The sequence below is a fragment of the Protopterus annectens genome, chromosome 17.part0 (genome assembly GCF_019279795.1).
Source record: "Protopterus annectens isolate FY-2018-M chromosome 17.part0, PAN1.0, whole genome shotgun sequence".
NCBI lineage: Eukaryota > Metazoa > Chordata > Ceratodontiformes > Protopteridae > Protopterus > Protopterus annectens.
Genome location: NC_056751.1, coordinates 484,607,939 through 484,625,734, shown reverse-complemented (window position 1 = coordinate 484,625,734; position 17,796 = coordinate 484,607,939).

Genomic DNA, 17,796 nt, shown 5'->3' with positions numbered 1-17,796 from the left:
TGTCCAACATGTGACACAATGAGTAAAAAAGAATAAATCTTTGTTGCACAGATTATAAGTAAGGGCATAGCATCTAAGTCCAAGGAATACACAGTGCCACTTTATTCAGCCCTTATCAGACCCATCATTGAGTATAATGCCTCCTTCTGCATGTACTTGACTAGACATATGCAACAGTTGGAACACCCATAAAGGTTCCTTACCAGAAGAATCCAGAGAATAAACACATTGTCCCATAGAGATCACTTTAAAGCCCTAGCTCTATACTTAATCTCCTACAGGTTGCTGAGATACAGTCTATACCTGGCATACATGGCATCTTTGGATCCAGCTCTAATGGAACTTTTGCACATCTGCAAAATGAACAGCATTAGAACCACTAGATCAAAATATTTACATTTTGCTTGTGAAATAATAGGACATGTTGGTGAGACAGATATATGCCTCAGATGATCTCTATGCACTGGAAATGGCTCCCCATCCATGTGTCCATCCCTAAACATATTCAAGCATAACCTTGACCAATGGATGGAAAACTGGAAATTAACCCCAGGTCTGGTCCCATATCTCTCATAGACAGAGGTAGACAGTAACTATACTCAACCTAACACACCCCACCACATAACCTTTACAAACTTCCTTACATATCTCCTCCTAATACATGCCCATGATATGTACAGTAGGTACACAACTAGGTTGGGTTGGGTGGCTAGGATTATAAAGGCCATGATAGTTATTAACCTAGTATATACCTATAAAACTATAAGGTACCCTGATCTCAAAGCATATATTTCCTATCATAGTGATCCATGAATTCATCAAGATAGGTTCTGTAGTTCTCTCAAGTTGCAATCACTTCCTTAATAACCAGCCTCTGCTACATTTGCTACAAGATTATGGCTGGTATGTATACATTGCCTCTTTACCTCTTATGCAGTTCCCTTGAGACTCTTCTTCAGAATGGTCTAGACCCAGAGGTTAGCAAGTTGATTTCCTCAAGAGGTTTAACAGATATGAATGAGGTTATTTGGTCAGTATGAATTTTTCAGTGGTAATTCTTATTTTAGGAAAGTGCAGTACCAGTTCTTTTTCTGTGAAATTTACATTACCTGTTCATAGGGATGCAGCCACATGAAATGTTGTAACATAATCAGGAATTGTCCTCAATTTTCAAGTTTAACAACAAACCCTTGGTTATTTTTTTCAAACTGGCTGTGGAGCCTTGAATTGGATGCTATCCTTTGACATTCAGGGCAGCCTGCATAAAAGTTTTTTTTAATATCTTCTACATAATGCCAATCTAGTAAAATTTAACTAAAATCATAGCTTTTGTCTTGTCCAATCCTAAGTGATCAGATAAAATGTGGTGCTAGTAACGACATCAAAGTTGCTGATTGTTCCAGAAGACCACAAAACTAATACTTGGCTTAGTATGCATTATTTATCATTGGTTACTATATATTATGGTCATTTCCTAGTTCAAAATATGAGCATGATGTGGGGCTATTCTCTTCATTTCTTTTTCCAGAAACTCTTGCTTTATTCCATTGAGTCTATAGCATTCCTACTGCGCCATCTTGAAAATGATATGGCTTACCCAGAGGCATGATTTTCATCAGTATTCAGACATGAAGTACAGGCCATGTTATCTTCTCCTATAAACACAGGTACTGATTTTTTTCCCCTTCATCTACTTAATACTCTATAAAAGATAACTGAAGAACATAATTTTTGTTCTATAAAGGCGACGGTAAATCCTCTTTCTCACTATCAGTACTCATCTTACTTTTTTTACCCTAAAAGTGCCATTTCTATTTGGTGTCACTGAGAAAAGCTTAAGATTCTCTTTAAGAACCACTCTCATCTTTCCTTCATTATGAGATTCCTTTTTTCACTAATTTCTACATATATATCCATTGATTGTTTCTTTACTATTGGCTCATCTCAAACTGACCACTTTTATTACTTGAAAAACTAGAGTCTGTTGGTAAGGTTTGGTAACCCATTAATCTAGCTTTTGTACCAAGACTGAAACCTCAGTTCCTTCTGTATCTTTTAGTCCCACCCTTTCTTCATTACTGAGACTAAGTATGCCTAGTAATATACCTTGATGACTTATGTATTTCAATATGTGCTGTAGGGTACTCCCCTTTTTCTTCATGTAGACATAATAATTCAATTTTCTTTGTTTATGCTTGCAAAAGTATTGTGGTCTAACTGATATAATCCAACATCTTGTTCCCTTCTACTACATTGCATTTAACAAGTTTAGTAATCACAGCTGCAAACGTCATATTCTACAGTTCTAGTAGTTAATAGTTCAACATTAACTAATCCCATAGGCATGCTTTCATAGGCCTGCTTTCGAGTACAGTTTTAGACTAGTATTAACATATTTTACAGTTACTGAATTGCTGTTACTAACAGTGAAGCAGTTTGATGTGTGCCTTTTAGTAGAAGATTTAAAAGAAACCCACTCAGATGGTAACATTTTTTTTTTTTTACAGACAAGAAAACATGCTTAGTTGAAGGTGTGTCTTTCAGCTTTGGTGCATGCATCTATGCCTTTGGATTTCCAGTTTCAGTCAGCAAAAACATTGTGCTGAAATAGTGCTCTGGTAAAAAGTCTAGACCTTTTAAATACATCACTAGCTGAGGTTTCTGAACCCTTACTTTCATTATATGCCATTACCCCATTACCAAAAAATTGAGAAACTGTTATATACCCAAATCATACAACATGTCAGTCTCCTTTCAGATCACCAAGATGGAATATAAAATGCCTTTAGTACCTCAAAAGTTCTACTGTCAGCTACTGACAGTACTAACAATGTTGTGATAATAGCTACAGTTTTTGATGATCTGACGTGTGCATTTCAGATTGTGAACCACAAACGTCTACTGCAGAATTTGAAAAGATATAACTCTGGCAATAACACATTTGGCTTACAAATTATCTTCTTGATGGATTCTTTCAAATGCATGCATAGCACCAATACTTCATGGTAGACATCCTCAATACAAACTTTCCACATGGATTCATCTTAGACATCCATCTTTACTCACTTATTAGCGACATTATAGAAGATTGTTCTGAGATAAATCTCACTTTATATACAAATGATGTGCTGCTGTATAGGCCAGTAAATCACATATAATTCTACATGAACATCTAGAGAAAATCTTCAGTAAAAATTTGTCAAAGGACAGAAACTCAATAAAGCTTACTTCACCTCAAAAAGTAGCTAACAATTCTAACATTATACTGAGTGACCCCAGAGCTAGATCCAGCGCTAGGTGACCATGATCAGCTGGCTGGAAGGAGACCCTCTGTCTTCAGTGGGGGGGGGGGTTATACTCCCATACCATGTAGGTGGATTGCTGATACTGTATTGTACTTTAAAGGGGTTGGTGCTGAAGTCCTGAGTATGTCCTAATTTGGATGGGATGCCTAGTAATTGTGAACTTGCCAGTTTGCCATCCATTTCTTACTGCAATATTACCAGCTTACCATTTTTAATGTAACCTAGTCATTTTATTCTTCAGGCAGGAGGCACTGAATTTGTAGATGAAAACACTGAAATATAAAATTGTTTGCTGGCTCATCATTAATTACACATCTCTTTAATGTGGAATTACTCATATGAGTTTTACTTCTGCAGAGATTTTACACATACACACACATGCACACACACACCTATATATATATATATATATATATATATATATATATATATATATATATATATATGGGTCTACTTCAAAACATCTAAAATCCATAACATCTAATTTCATAACATCGAGACTAGAGCATTTAAAACCCAAGACATCTAAAACCCATAACATCTAATTTTATAACATCAAAAATGTGCATCAGAACAGCGAACACTACAAATCACATAAAAATAATATCCCTTCTACATATAACAAAGTCAAACTACCAAACACATTTTTTATTATGTTTCTGCAGGGGGGCAGCCCCCCTGCACCCCCCATGTGGGGGTCCCCCCCACCCCTTCCACCCCACCGCCCGCAATTTAAATATACCAACTCTGAGATCGCACTACAGTGGGAAAAAGTTAATTTCCTAACCCCACTGTATCATGATCACCATAAAGAATGTACACAGAATGTCTATATCACTTACCTGTATGACCTAAAACCACATACAAAATGGCAAAATACACAATATATAAAGAGTGTTAATTCCTAGACTATAAAAATAATAACTATAGAAATGAAAAGTACAACATCTTATACTGATACCACAATATTAACAGATTAAACTATAACATTTACATATGTGCTGATACACTATTACATATTATACATTTTAGATGTTATGAAATTCAATGTTATGAGTTTTAGATGTTATGGGTTTTAGATGTTCTGGTCTTGATGTTATGAAATTAGATGTTATGGGTTTTAAATGTTTTGAAGGACACACACACACACACACATATATATATATATATTTATATATATATATATATATATATATATATATATATATATATATATATATACTGAATTGCCTTATATGTTTAAAATGTTTTAAAATTGGCAGTTTTATCATCATTGATTCATGTATTTTGTTTCATTGCTGTCTAGAAAAATGTCCAAAACTACAAATTTAAAATACACTCTAACAAGTGATGCTGTATTGTACAAGAATATAATTTAATACAGGGATGAAGGTAAATCATAGAACTCATGAATGTCTGCATGGTCCTAAAAATGTGTACAAGGGGTGTACAGTTTAAAAATAACCCAAAGGTAAACTTCATCTACCACTGACCAGATGCATTTTCTTTGAATGAGGGTTTCAATGCTGTTTCAATGAATGTGAGTTTCAAGGGCAGAGAAGTTTACTGTTAATATTAAGTCTGTTTTTATTGTGAGTCTTTATTGTACTGTTTAGAAAATATTTATCAATAATTGTGCTAGAACATTTGAAATAAAAGCTTTAAATTAAATGCAAATATCTGTAATTACTGTAGAAGTAAAGTAGAAAATAGTATGTAAATTGACAGATTTGAACAGTATTTATGGCACCTATGAAGAAATAGCCCAGCAATGTGACACTGGAATGGCTGAAGTGGGGCTGATCCATTAGCCTGCGTAGAGCCCCGCCTGACCATGATCCGACTCTAAGCCACCCAGAAGGCAATATTATCCTAAAAGTTGATGAATTAAAATGCTTGGCCTTGCTACTTGATCATTTACTATAACTCATAACTTGTGCAAACAAGTTACCTACACAGCTACTCGATCCTTCACATTAACTCTCAACTCATACAAACAAGTTAACTACAAAGCTGAAGCTCTGTTACAAAATCTCACATCTACTTTCTTCTGTAGCCAGGACAGCTATTGCAAAGAGTTTCCTCTTAGCTAAGCTTGAATAAAGCTTGCCACTACTTTCACTAATGTGTCTCTACATTCAGTTCTGTCTTTCGGCTTTTCCCGGTTAGGGGTCACCACAGCGGAACTCCGGTCTGCTAATGATTGACAGTAGATTTTTTTACTTGCCGAGTTGCCGGCCCTGACGCACAACCTTCAACGAAGGTACGCCCATTCACGCATGTCTCTGCACAGAAGATGCTCTATCTGAGAATCGAACAGGGCAACGTTTTACTGTGAGACGACAATGCTACCGCAGCACCACCACCGCAGTACACATAAAAAAGAGACTGCTGAAAACAAGATCTTTAGATTTGCTTTACTGGCTGATTGCCTTACACACACCACTGCTACCTAATTAATGAGCTGAATTAGCTTTCTGTTAATATTAAGGTATTTTTTTCTGTTCAGATGCTTATTGTTTAAAATCCCAAATCTACTGCCAACCTTTAAGATCAAATCTGCAAATTAGGCACCACCACCACAGTACACATAAAAAAGAGACTGCTGAAAACAAGATCTTTAGATTTGCTTTACTGGCTGATTGCCTTACACACACCACTGCTACCTAATTAATGAGCTGAATTAGCTTTCTGTTAATATTAAGGTATTTTTTTCTGTTCAGGTGCTTATTGTTTAAAATCCCAAATCTACTGCCAACCTTTAAGATCAAATCTGCAAATTAGGCAAAGAACACACAGGCAATGTTATAACATGGACCTGCAACATGGATTTATATTCCTAATGAAATTTGGATACTTTCAACAATTAAGGAATTGAATAAGCCCCACACAAATACCTTATTGATGAACCTAGTTGCAAATATTTCAGGGATAATGGTTAGTCAGCCCTGGTTTAAATAAATAAATCAATGTCACATGTATTTCAATAATAAGATAAATAATTTCCTCAGCAATGTAAATAGTTGATATGATCTTTGTGTTTAGGTTAGATAAGTGCCGTAACAAGAATGTAAATACTGCACATAATGTGAGTTTCTCCTTATATCAGTTTATTGTTAAATCAAATGCCTCAGGTTGTAGCTATAATTTCAAAATATTATCTATCTGGCCATATAATATTCATTTGTGACATTTACACGATTGTGTAACAAATGAAACCATAGCTTTTGTCATTTTTCATTGATAAAGAATACTCAGTTATAGATATTATTTCAAATATTAGTATGCACTATATAATACTGTATATCTTTGATAAGTATATATTTTTTTATATAAACTGGGAAATCCCAATTGGACAGAACTCTTATCACTGAAGATCTGAAAAGTAAGACTTCAAATATTTATTTTGCCACTAGTATATATAAAGGCAGAGTGATAATTATAAACATCAAAATCTAATACAGATATCAAATGCATATATGCTAAGACAGTCATATATGCTATGCTGGTCAGTATGTTATCTGTCATATGACTGAAGCTTAAATATCTATGGAATAAAAAAATGAAATGATAAAATCCTGAAAGCTGCATAAGACTGAAAACGTGTAGATGCATATCTCAATGTTTTATTTTTCAAATGTACTGTCTCAGAATTTGAATATTCATTTCAGAGGTGTGGGAGGCATAGCCCTCACACGGGGGCAAAAGGTGGTTTTCTTTCATAACACATTGGTCATTTATTTCCATTTGGTATGTTAAATGTATGTTTTGTATTTGCTTTTATGCACACAGTGTGTATTTCTTCATGACTTTGAATAACAATCTTTTAAATTAGAATATTCTTCACCTTTCAGAATTCTAATTTGTGTTTTCTTTCTTATGTCCTTCATTGTTATGAAAGGAAGCTTAGAAAACATAATGGAAGTAGGCACTTGTATACAGAATACAAAAACAAGAGCATATGTATTCCCAAAAAAGAGGAGCAGAGCATATGTATAACGTGTTCAACAGGAATCATAAAACAGTGACAACACATGAATCCTGTCCTTTACCCTTACATGAATATGGCATGAAGATGCTATTTCTGAATAAGGTACAAGGAGTAGGCAGAAGAAGGAGGTGCAAGGTAAGATGTTTTATTTAATGTAGAAAAATGAAAAAGCAAAGAAGGGAAAGCAGAAGCAGAGAAAATGAAAACCTGATAAATGATAAACTGTGTTGAATAAAAAGTAGTAGAGGATATGTCAAAACAGAGAAAGAGAATGTGGCAAAAAGGGTATTTATGATGAAAGAGAAGAATCATGAAGAATGGGAGGTAGAGAAGGAACAGAATATGTAGACATAAGAAAGTAAATGGAACAAAAGATGTGACCCACAAGTGAATAGAATGAAAAACAAAGTTTGTGCCCCTGAAAGAAAGTCAAGACATTAGAGAAAGTTTAAAGTACATTACATGCAGCTGGCATGTATTCAGCATTAAGCAGGGACAGCATTATTTTGAAGGATTTACCTGGCCATAGTTCCACGATTATATTTGTCAAGTTCCTACCAAACCATAGCTTAGTAGCCTGCTTAAAACATCATTAAAGAGATGATGTTGTGATTGAAGCCGGACCTTGCTATACTTCTTTGCTAAATAGAATTGATATAGATTTTCATTTGTACCAGATAGTCTACATGGTGGAGCTCAAGACATTAATATACCATTCTATCATTTCATATGGTGAGAGCCATTTTAGGATAATGGTCTGATCATAATCCAAAGTTAGTTTTGTATTGGAAAGCATATTTGTTCCAAACAAATGATTGATTTTAGTTCTTATAATGGGATTGAGTGAATGCCCAAAGAAAATAAAGTATTTTTTTAATAAAAGTGTTTATATTTCTGAGTGATATGTGACTGTAAGTTTGTAAAAATGTCTGAAGCCTGATATTAGGAATTTATGGGATGCTGAGAGGTATGTAAGTCGAATATACATGCATGGTAAAATATAGCTAGTCATTATTAACTATTTTTTGTGAAGTTTCCTTGATATGTATGCACAACTTGAGTTCATTACAAGATGTGAAACAGGCACTTACAGCAAATGAAATATAAAACATAATTGTTAAATGGAACTATGTGGGCAGACAGTTTGGGATCAGAATTCAAATTCTTGCATTTCATTTCATTTCATGGATATCATGATACACAACAGACTTTTCAGGTATATCTGAGGAAAAGTGAAGGTGTTTTGTAAGTGTGACTGCAGAGGGGATACAGAGGAAGCAAGACTCACACGCATGCCCATTCTGAGCTGAATTGAAAACTCCAGTGTAATATCACGCATTAGTGAGACCAGTGCTGATGTAATCTGTAGGGCCTGAACTCATTCATAGGATCATAGGACATTACAAGGCTATTAGCCTTGAAGCCCTTACAAGCCTAGCCAAAAATTTATCCCATGTTCTAACAAGTCAGCACCCAATGCCCCAGTCCAGCAGGGACACAGGTGGAATCCCAGGGGTGTATTTTCTGTTCCACATCCAGTTATCCAGTTTGGGCTTAAAAAGGGCTAATGAAGTACTCTCCTTAACATGGAGAGGGAGTCTATTCCACAGAAGAGGGAGTCTCTGGGACACAAATCTGTCCCACCAACAATTCCTATTGATGTCACAGACCAGGTAAAGGTCACGCATGTGGGTTACTCGAGTGGAGTTTGACTTGTGGATATGCACAGTCCTAAACAAGGTAGGGCCTGAGATTGCTTTGTATACCAAGCAGAGGTCAGCTCCGAGGAGTCTGTATGAGACTGACTAGAGGGGTAGGGCTTTTAGCCTATCTTTGTAGGGTAGATGTTAGAGACCCTGGATTCTCCTGGTGAGAAACCATTGTGGTCTGTCCAACTGCTGCATGTGCTTTGTGAGGTACATGCTGAAAGGGGCATTGTACTCAATAATGGGTCTTATAAGGGAAGACTACAAGGGTGATATGACCTCCTTGTCCCTGGTGGGATACCCTTACTAATGAGGTGGGCCACAGAGAAAGCTTTCCATACAATGGAGGCAATATGGTGGTCAAAATTCAGTTTGCTATCAACCTGGGTGCCCAAGTCCCTCACGACTGATTGTGTGTTTAGGACCTTGTTATTAATGTGATAATTTGTGGGAATGTCACTATCCCTAAATGGGATGATGTTGCATATTTTGGCATTCAGTTAGAGGCCATGTTTCTGGTACCAGCCATTTGTTTGAGTGAGACCCTCTTGGAGGATGTCCACATCACTAGGGGAATTGATGACAGCACCCAGCTTACAGTCATCTGCAAACTTGGTCACTTGGTCAACAATAGCCCACTGGTTTTGGTCTGCACCTCAGAAAAGTATATCCCAAACAACAGAAACCCCAAGACTGATCCCTGGGGTACACTGATCATTATAGGTTTACTGCTTGAGGTGGTTTCCCCTATTTTGACGAGGTGGGTTCTGTCAGCGAGCTGGTTTGCTACCCATCTGGTAACATACAGTTGAGAGAGTTTATCTATTATACTCGAGTGGGGAATAGTATCAAAGGCTTTGTCCAGGTCAAGGCAGGCAGCATGTATCATATTCCTCTCATCCATGGCTTTGGTGATTGTCTCAAAGAAGTCCACCAAATTTAATAGGCATGACCTTCCCTTGTCAAAACCAAGCTGTGTGGGATTGAGTGTTTGGAGGTTACCAATGTTCTTATTATTGGCCTTGCAAATCAAACTAATTATTTCCTCAATGGGTGGACACAATACCTTTATGCAAAGGGGTGAGAATGTCTGTTCCTCCTTTTGGCTGGGATGAAGCTGGTACTCGGGCTTTGGTTGGATAGGGTGCCTAATGGTGCTGCAAGTTCCTGCCTGAGTTAATGTAGCATGCAGCCTGGGATGTTATCAGTTCCCTTGAAGGCTGTATTTGTGGCCTTTGAGAGGAAAGTATGAACCTATAAGTGATGACTTGCTCCCTAGAGATAAGGGAAAGGGGGCAGGTGATGGGGATATCCTGATTTACTGATGGGGGACAGAGGGGTGAAGTTTTCACTGAACTTGCCTGCCAGCAGGTTGGCTATATCTGTTTGGTTTTTGTATATGGTGTCGTTGACCACCAGTTCTGAGCAGATCTGGATGCTTCCTTTGAGATTGCGGACATGTGTGAGGAAGGCTTTATGACTATCTTTAGTAGATGTGGCCAGTTTGGACTCGAAGTTTGCTTTGTAGCATTTCAGTACTACTGTTATTTGCTTGTTCAGGCTAAGGAAAGATTGCTTCCAATTATGCACCTGCTCCTTCTTGGTCCTGGACAGCAACTTTTTCCTTTTATTATAGAGTTTATTTATTGCAGATTTCCACCAGACAAGACAGGTTTACTCTTCCTTGAGGAGGAGGTTTTTGTCCTATTGGGTATTCCTGATTCCATGCAGCTATATAAATGCCCGTATAGTACTTTGGTGTAGGTTTGGACATATGTGCCACTTTCTATGGAGGGAGATGGGGCTGTGAAGCTGTTTATACCTTCCCTCAGGAGGTTGTAAACAGCTTTGAAGAAGTTTTTTTTATTTGACCCTAGCTGGGGGGGTAGGTTATTACCAAGTCCAAGATATTATCACCTCTTGTGGGGGTGTCGACCAGCTGGTAAAAGGCATTTGATGAAATCAAGGAATCTCTGGACATTTGTGTTTTGGCATGAGTATGTCTTCCAATCTATGGTTGTATAGTTAAGGTCATCCAGGATAAGGGTAAAGGGTTGAACCTTGACAGTATTACTCGTGGCACTTATTAACAATCATCACTCTGCTTATTGGCATTAGAACAGGCTGTCTGGTCTAGCTATTTGGAGCCACACACACACACACACACACACACACACACACACACACACACACACACACACACACACACACACATACACACATTAATGTTTCTATGAAGCAGCATTTATTTATGTTTTTACAATATATATTAATTGATTGTTGTTACTTATAATTGATAATGGGTTCCTAACATGGAGAGTTCAAGACAGTGTTCAGCTGGTGACTGCCGTAACCATGTCCAGCTTCACCTATATAACTTCTCTGGAGTGGCATATGCCAGTTTGTCAGGTATTTTCTGTTTATGTTTTGGACTTTACTCAGGGTCGAGCAACCCTTTGCAATTTTTGTTTGGTGATGATTGGCTGTTTTTTTTTTTCAATGGACTCTCTCCAAACCACACTCCCTTTGTCTTCTGGCTAACTGCAGCCTCAGTTATTCAAAAAAAGAAAAAAAGAAAGAAAGAAAAATAGGATGAAATGAATAAACAGAACATTCAAAATACATGTCATTAACTGATAGACAGGGTGGGGTAGGCTGTTGCTAAGGTGGGGTTTAATAGTTCTCAGTGGCATACAGATCAGGGTATAGCTCGCATCTAAATGGAATGTTGTCTCCTTCAGTGCTGTTTCGCAGCATTCATGACAGTCAAATAAGGCAGCAAATTCGGAAGCAGTCGTCTCTTATCAGTAGGAAATTTTGATGGATGGAGTTATATTTTTAGTCAATGGTGTTATATTTAACCCAATAAAAAAAAGAAAGAAAAAGAAAAGAAAATGAACTGCACTTAAAGTTACATTTTAGTTGAATTTGATCGAAAGTTTGTTTGTTTGTTTGTTTAATTTAACTGTGGAGGCTGCCCACTAAAGTGTGCTAGCCTGTGTAACTAATTTATCACTGTTTCTGCATTTTCTGTGTTTTTCTACCAAAAAAACAAAAAAACAAAAAACTATCCTTGTTTTCCCGCCTCTCCTCGACTAGTTTAGACCAGTTTACAGGCATTGCTGTATTCTGGGCTGTGGTGTAGTTCCTGTGTTGTCCATTACCTTACTTGGATAGAAGGAAGTTTCTTTGCTCACCAGTGGGAGTGGGGAGCCTTGAGCAGCATACCTGTCCCTGTAGGAAGTGACCTCAGCACAAGAAGCTGTAGTAATTGGTTGTTTTGGACCATTTCTAGCTCTTTTATAGTTCACTGTTTAAAATCCGCCTCTGGGCGTGTTTTTCTGGCTATACTGCTCAGACAAGCTCTTCATGGTTCTGCAGAGTGGTCCTAGCAGCAGGGAACTCAGAAAAGTGACTACTTTCTGGATTTAAGTATCTTTGCTTTTTTTCACTTGGAATAGCTTCTGTAGCTTACCCTGAACTAGCTTGAACTGTTTTTTAACTGTTTGCTGCATTATTTTAAAATCTGCACTTAAAGTTACATTTTAGTCGAATTTGATCGAACGTTTGTTTGTTTAATTTAACTGTGGAGGCTGCCCACTAAAGTGTGCTAGCCTGTGTAACTAATTTATCACTGTTTCTGCATTTTCTGTGTGTTTCTACCAAAAAACAAAAAAAAAATCCTTGTTTTCCCACCTCTCCTCGACTAGTTTAGACCAGTTTACAGGCATTGCTGTATTCTGGGCTGTGGTGTAGTTCCTGTGTTGTCCATTACCTTACTTGGATAGAAGGAAGTTTCTTTGCTCACCAGTGGGAGTGGGGAGCCTTGAGCAGCCTACCTGTCCCTGTAGGAAGTGACCTCAGCACAAGAAGCTGTAGTAATTGGTTGTTTTGGACCATTTCTAGCTCTTTTGTAGTTCACTGTTTAAAATCCGTGTTTGCATGGCTTTGCGCGGTTGTGCGCATAGCGCAGCACTGATTAAACAAGGTTAAACTTTTTCTGGCTCCGCCAAGTCTGCTCTTCAAATTTTCCCTTAAGGAAGCTCTTAGTATAACCAGACTACTCACTATATTATAAGCCTAGCACTTGTTCTCAATACTTCTCTACTAAGTAAGCACTCTCATACTAAGTAAAGCACTACATCTACTTACCACCCCTGTGAATATCCACTTCCCTTAAAGGTACAGCACTCCCTTATACTGTTCTAGCATGTCGAGTGGTAGATTACTGGCGTCATCTCCAATTCAGCTGGTCAATCTGGGTATCTTGAGACAATGCTACAATTGTCTCATGTACACAGACAACCCTCTCCTCCTCCCAACAAACACAAATACATGTGAGAGATGCAACTATATAGCCAAACTGGAGGCTGAACTCTCTCAACTCAGGGCTGGCATGACCAGACAGGAGGAGATGGCAACCACACACACAACAATCCCAGTCCCACATAGACCTACCACAACTGCAAACCAAACACATAAAAACACAAAGACATACTCGGAGGCTCTAATAAAAAACTTACCAAAACAACAGAGGCTCCCAAAGCAGACATCCAAAAATCCACCACCTCAAAACACATGCAACACATACTTCAATAAATCAGTGTGTCAACCAATCACAGCCCTTAAGGCCAAACACCTTGCCTGATACACTAGTAATAGGTGACTCTATAGTCAGACACACTGATGTCCCGCTGACCAGGCTGAACAAGGAGAAGGTGACTGTGAGCTGTCTATCGGGAGCTAGGATCCGCCACATAACACATGCACTCAAGTCACTCCAAAGCAAGTACAAATATGACTCCATCATTGTCCATGCTGGTGTGAATGACCTGAGACGTGCCTCCCTGGACTACATGAAAAGAGACATAGAGGAGCTCTCCGATTATGTAGCCCAGGCTGGTATGACCCTGGCCCTGAGCAGCATCTTGCCCTCACCAAGAATGATACCACAATACAAAGACAAGATGATCAGCTTTAACAATTGGCTCAAGTACTGGTGTCATTCTAAGGGGATCCAATGTCTGTCTGCCTGTGATGACATGTTGGACAAGCCATGCTGCCTCACAAGGGATGGCTTACACCTGTCACCACTGGGCTTCTGGATATTGGCTAAGGCTCTTGCCACCCCCATAGTGCCTTTTTTAGGCAAGGCTCAAAAGACAAACCCACCTCCTTAGAAAACAAAAATGGAAAAAACTAAGGGTAATGCTGCTCAATGCCAGAAGTCTAAATCTCAAGATGCAGGCACTTGATGCACTCCTCAGCATGGAGAACATCGACGTCTGTGCAGTAACTGAAACCTGGTTCAAGGCTCCTGAGAGCACCCCAGTGCTACCAGGCTATACCTCGTATCATGCGTTTTGGCCCCAAAACCCGGGCCGAACCACAAAGGGAGGGGGAATGTACCTATTTATCAAGGACACCAACACCTCCAGGTTAGTAGCAACACATGAAGCATCAGAGACCATACAGGTGCAACTAACCATAGGCAAAACTGCTATACAACTGGTAGCATGTTACAGACCACCCTCCCAATCTCAAGAACCCCACTCAGCCTTCCTGAAGACATTGGAGGATATGAATGTATCACAAAATACCATCATACTGGGAGACTTCAACTACCCAAACATAGATTGGGTACATTATTCTAGCCCTAATACCCTAGCCCAAAGGTTCCTGGAATTCATAAATTCAAATGCACTGGAACAACTAGTCACCTCTCCCACTAGGGGAGATAATATACTAGACCGGATCATCACAAACATGGGGACAAAATGCTCCACACCAGAAGTATACCCCTCACTAGTGAGATCTGACCACAAACTAATCACCCTGGATATACATATCCCACCTCTACCCCCAGCACAAAAGACCACAGTGAAAAACTTCTCAAAAGCAGACTTCACTCTTCTTAAGACTGAGATAGTATCCTTTAAGCCCACTGTGCCAGTGGATACCACATCCCACAATGCCGAATCCTTCACAAATGCTTTCTATGGACATCTCCAAGAATGCATGGATCATGCAATCCCAAACAAATCCAAGTCCCTCTCCACCAAAGGTAAGTGTCCTGTCTGGTGGACCTCAGCCATAAACAAATTGTATAACAAAAGAAGGAAGCTACTGCACATCAGAGCAAAATCCCATGAAGGGAAGACATCTCTGATCAACATTAGCAGAAAACTACATTCTCTCATAAAAACATCCAAGGCCAACTTTGAGAGAAAAATCGCTAAGGACACTAAAGATAACCACAAAGCCTTCTTCAGCTATGTTAGAAACCTGGGCAAAAACCCTCAGATATGTTCAGAGTTGGTTCAAAACAACAAAAAATACACTGAACCCACAGATATTGCCAACATTCTGGCTGACAAGTTCAGTGCAAATTTCTCCCCTCCTTCACCCCCAAAAGAAGAAATACTTATCCCAGCTGAATGTAATCTCCCTGATATCTCAGATGTCCAAGTGAGAACCGCCCTAAACAAAGCAAAAAACACAGCATCAATGGGACCTGACGGTATCCCGGGTTGCGTGTTACGTGAACTCCAAGAAGAGCTAAACCCACACATAAAAATGCTATTTAACCTTAGCCTTACTTCGGGATATGTACCTGAACACTGGCGTACAGCAACAGTGGTCCCACTCCACAAGGGGGGGGTGCCTCTACAGACCCTGGAAACTACCGCCCCATAAGCTTAACCAGCCTGGTCTGCAAAGCTATGGAAAGAATCATTATGGAACTCATAAACAGAGACATAGGGGACCTACAGACACTTGACCCCACCCAATTCGGCTTTGTAAAAGGCAGATCCTGCCTTTTAAACCTGGTTGACTTTTTTGAAACAGTCACTAGAGCCATTGATGAGGGCAAAGCAGTCCATACAGCATACCTGGACTTGGCTAAGGCCTTCGACACAATACCCCACTCAGGCATCATAGATAAGCTCAACAGCTTAAAAGTAAACCCTTATGTCACTAGATGGGTTGCAAACTGGCTAAAGGACAGAACCCATAAAGTTAAAATCGCTGGAGCAATGTCAGACTCAAAGCCAGTCACAAGTGGTGTCCCACAGGGATTTGTCTTGGGACCCCTCTTGTTCTTCATTTATTTCTCAGATGTTAAAGCAAACATGGGAGGGCTGTGGCTGACAAAGTTCGCAGATGACTGCAAACTAGGCGCCATAGTCGATACACCAGCAGACACAGACATATCCTACAAAAAGGCCTCACAGAAACGGACAACTGGTGCCGGAGTCACGGCCTTAAACTAAATGCCAAAAAATGTATAGTCATCCCCTTTGGGAAAAACAAAGTACCCACAAATTATCACATAGACAGCAACCCACTGAGTACGGAAAAAGTAATCAGAGACCTAGGGACCCAAGTCGATAGCGACCTCTCATTTGACACCCACATTTCCAAAGTGGTTAGAAAAACATTCTACCTTGCACACCTCATCATGAAGGGATTCACATCCAGATCCAAGGATGTCATTGTACCCCTATATTCCTCCCTCATCAGACCCATGATTGAGTACAATGCCCCATTTGGTATGTACCTCACCCGGCATTTGCAACAGCTGGAGAGACCACAAAAGTACCTCACCAAGAGGATCAAGGGTCTCCAACATATGTCTTATTCTGCCAGACTAAAGAAACTTCAGCTCTATTCAGTAGCATACCACCTGCTCAGAGGTGATCTCTGCCTGACATACAAGGCCATGTCCAATCAGGATCTGATGGACATGCTCCACCTCAAAAAATCCAAATCCATCAGGACAACGAGAGCTAAAGACTTAAACCTCGGCACAAGTATGAATAGGACATGCTGGAGGGATAGATTCATAACCCAGAGGCTTCCCATGCTTTGGAACAAGATCCCAGTTCGTATTAGGCAGAGCCCCTCACTGACTCTCTTCAAGAGAAATCTTGATGAGTGGATGGGAGATTGTAAGTTTACCCCAGGGGTCACATCTGTGTCACTGCTAGACAGGGGTACAGTAAACTAATTCTAATATATAAGGGGACCTTCATTGTGTCACTACTAGACAGAGGCACAGTATTCTAAATTTATTCTGTACATTTTTGTACCATTTCATGGGGTGGCAAAAGCCACATCACTATGGCTAGGCTTACAAATGCCCCAGGGCAGATAGCCTAGTACTAAACTATGAAACTATGAAACTAAATAGTAGTACATCTATGAGAGGGCTTTTTTACATATTTCTGGCTATGCCCAATTTGTCACATATTTCTAAGTACTGATGGATCAAGTGATGGCCCAAGGTATTCAAGCAGTCTGGGTTCTGTAATTATTTTCACATAGCTGGGATAAGGGGAAAAAACTCATAAAGAGAAGGTCCAATAAAGTAAGAATTTATATACACATATGATATCTGATAAAATAAAATATGCTTAAACAGTTTTCTTAGCTATATACTTTGAACAAGAATCAGGTGCACTGCCAGTCATATCAGTAGTCTGTATTATAAATGGGGATAAAAAGATACGTGTAGAAAATGGATGCATTTCCCTGAGATATTTATTTTTATTAGGAGGTGTAGTGTCTCTACTAGCAATTAAACCTCACTTAGCCAGAATAACCTCAGAGGCAGAGGAGATTTTTAATGAACTGGAAGATGAAGGAAACCAGTCTGTTACAGTGGGATTGAAAAATGGACAGAACATGGCAAAGCTTGCTAGTCCAGTATCAGCAGCGGGTGCTACTAAGAAGTACAGGTGTAAAACACAGAGAAACATGGACAGAACCCTGGATATTACTGTCCAATTAA